Here is a 3,452-nt window from a genome sequence, read left to right as displayed (position 1 = left end):
GTTATTTTTTATATTGCCACATCAAAGTCAACTTATTCCCACACCCTCTATGTATATGCCCCTTCTAACTGTCCTAATAAAGATATAATTCTCAAGAGTTATAAGTATCATCTTCCTATGTAGGGATGTAAACAGTTCAAGCTATTGAATAACATGTTTTTTTTTCTTTCTTTACCTTTTTATGCTTCTCTTGAGTCTTATATTTGAAGATGGAATTTTCTGTTAAGCTCTGGTTTTTTCATCAGGAATGATTGAAAGTCTCCTATTTCATAGAATATCCAACTTCTCCCCTGAAAGATTACACTCCTTTTGGTTGGGTAGTTCATTCTTGGTTGTAATGCAAGCTCCTTTGCCTTCTGGAATATCAAATTCCAAGCCCTCAGATCCTTTAAGGTAGAAGCTGCTAAATTCTGTGTGATCCTGACTGTGGCTCAATGATATTTGAATTGTTTCTTTTTGGCTGCTTACAGTATTTTCTCCTTGATCTGATAATTCTGGAATTTGGCTACAATATTCCTTGGAGTTTTCATTTTAGGATCTCTTTCAGGAGGTGATCAGTAGATTCTTTCAATTACTATTTAGCTCTCTGGTTCTAGGATATCAGGGCAGTTTTCCTTGATAATTTCTTGAAAGATGCTGTCCAGGCTCTTTTTTGATCATGGCTTTCAGGTGGCCCAATAATTCTTAAATTATCTCTTCTGGATCTATTTTCCAGATCAGTTGTTTTTCCAATGGGGTATTTTACATTTTCTTCTATTTTTTCATTCTTTTGATTTTGTTTGACTGATTCTTAGTGTCTCATAGAGTCATTACTTTCCACTTGCCCAATTCTAATTTTTAAGGAATTATTTTCTTCAGTTGGCTTTTGTATCTCCTTTTCCATTTGGCCAATTTTACTTTTTAAGGAGTTTTTCTCTTCAGTGGATTTTTTTCCATTTGGCAAATTGTATTTTTTAAGGAATTGTTTTCTTCAGTCAATTTTTGTCTTCCTTTCCCAAGCTGTTGCCTCTCTTTTGCATACCTTTCATTTCTTTTCCCAATTTTTCTTCTACATCTCTTATTTGACTTTTAAAATCCTTTTAGAGCTCTTTCAAGAAGAGCTGGGGTTGAGACCAATTCATATTCTCCTTTGAGGTTTTGCATGCAGGCATTATGACATTGTTGTCCTCTTCTGAGTTTGAGTTTTGGTCCTCCCTGTCACAATAGTAGCTCTCTCTATGGTCGATATTCATTCTAGCTTCTTGGTCATCTTTTTTGCCTATTTCCTAGCTTTTAAAGTTGAGCTTTCCTACTGGAGCACAGGGGCACTATCCCAAGCTTCTTGTGCTAGGGACCAGGGGCCTGGTCACTGGCATTGTGTGGTATGGCCTCAGGTGCTAGTGGAATGATCACTGTGCTGGAGTGGCCCAGCCTTGTTGCACCTGTGGTTACCTGGGTTGTGGGACTGGCAATTTGCCTTTTGCTCTGAGGCTGAAGGTCTTATAGATGGCCTGCTGTGCCACCAGCCTGCTGATCCAGGACCTGGGTGGGGGGTTACGTTTCTGATCTGTGCTGTGGTTATGATCATCTTGCTGGCTGGCCTGGACACCATCTGTACTTGTCTATGCTCTCCTTTCACCCAAGTGAGACAGACTCCCTGAAGTCTTTCTAAGCTATCTTAAGCTGGAAAATTGTTTCACTCCACCTTTTTGTAGGTTTTATGGCTCCAGAATCTGTTTAGAGGCTTCATTTAATGTTGTTTCTGAAGGAAACTAGGAAGAACTCAGGCAACTTCCTAGTTTCTCTCTGCCATCTTGACTCTGCCAATCTAGTATTATCATTTTTTACTATGTTGGAATGGCAGTTAGTAGGACAGTGGATAGAGTGCTGGGCAGAAAGCCAGAAAGACTTCTCTCTCTGAGTTTAACTCTGGCTGCAGACACTAACTGTGTGATCCTGAGCAAGTCACTTAATCCTGTTTGCCTCAGTTTCCTCATCTGTAAAATGAGCTGGAGAAGGAAATAACAAACCACTCCTGTATCTTTGCCAAGAAAATCCCAAATGGGGTCATGAAGAGTTGGACATGACTGAAACAACTGAACAACAAGAATTTTTAGAATTAGATCAAATATCAGTGGGGATAGTGGGCATCTTTGCTTTACTCCTGTGTTTATTGAAAAAGGTTCTAGTGTGTCCCCATTGTATGCAATGCTCACTTTTGGCTTTAGATAGGTACTTTTGTGATATTAAAAAAGGTCCTTCTAATCTATGATTACACTTTGTAAGGTCTGTCAACTGTACCAGAACTGGCCTCCCACATGTGGGTGGCCAGAGTTGAAACAGAGCAGGCCAGAGACAGGGAAATCAAGATACAAACAGAAGTTTAATTAATTTCAGAGTAAGGAAATTGATGTTTGCAAAGGGAAGCCCCCCTTCCTAAGAAGGGGGGCTTAATGCTGCTACTGCTGAGGCCACTTATATTCATGAAAGAGGTTGGACCACAACACAATTATTCTTAGTTCTTTAGACAGTTCTCATGGTTGGCATCTCTTAGGACAATACAGGTATTCTTGGGTCCCATGGGAACAGTCATTGTCTCAAGTCCTTGGAGGTTGTGATTACTCTGTTGGACACAGAACCAGAGTTCTGTGATGGGAACATGAGTGCAGTACCTGGAAATTACAAGGAACAGGGATTGTGAACATGTGATGAATGGCCCTGGGAAATAGGGGGAACTAAATCTCTTAGTGAATCCCTGGTGCTGGTCCATGCAATACACTTGCCTGAGGATAAAGTCATCCAGAGCACAAAGGATTATTGTTATGCCAAGCTCAGAGCATAGTCCCTGCTAGCTGGGCCTTAGCTCTGGCAGACAGGGTATTTCTAAAACACTTTGACAGGTTTATAGCATTAAAGAGTGTTATACTTCTTTTTGCATCTATTGAGATGATTCTGTGGTTTGGATGTTTTGGTTTTTAATATAATAAATTTTGTGGATTGTTTTTCTAATGTTGAGCCATCCTTGTATCCCTGATATCCCATTTGATCATAATGAATGATTTCTTAGATAAATTGCTGTAGTCTGTTTGATAGGATTTTGTTCAAAAATCTCAGCAAAAGTTCCTTAATGTTATTGGCCTATAATTTTCTTTTTATTCTTCCCTGGTTTAGCTAATAGTACTGTATTTGTCTAATAAAAGGATTCTGGTAAGATTGTTTTTTTCTCAGTTTTTGAAAATAATTTGTGAAGCATGAATATTTAAAAATTTGATAGAATTCTCCTGTAATCCCATCAGGACCAGGACATTCTCTCGCCCCGTCTCACCCCACTTTGATAGTTCCTTTACAATTCAATCTCTTTTCCTTCTTGAGATTGGGTTATTTAAGTTCACTATCTGTTCACTTCTGTTCACTTCTGTTAGTTTGGATATTTTATGTTTTTGAAGATATTCACCTATTTCTTTTGTATTCCC

Source organism: Vombatus ursinus, unplaced genomic scaffold (assembly GCF_900497805.2).
Source record: "Vombatus ursinus unplaced genomic scaffold, bare-nosed wombat genome assembly UNPS02014859.1, whole genome shotgun sequence".
Lineage (NCBI taxonomy): Eukaryota > Metazoa > Chordata > Mammalia > Diprotodontia > Vombatidae > Vombatus > Vombatus ursinus.
The sequence above is the reverse complement of the archived record's forward strand: the minus strand, read 5'-3'. Positions refer to the sequence as shown.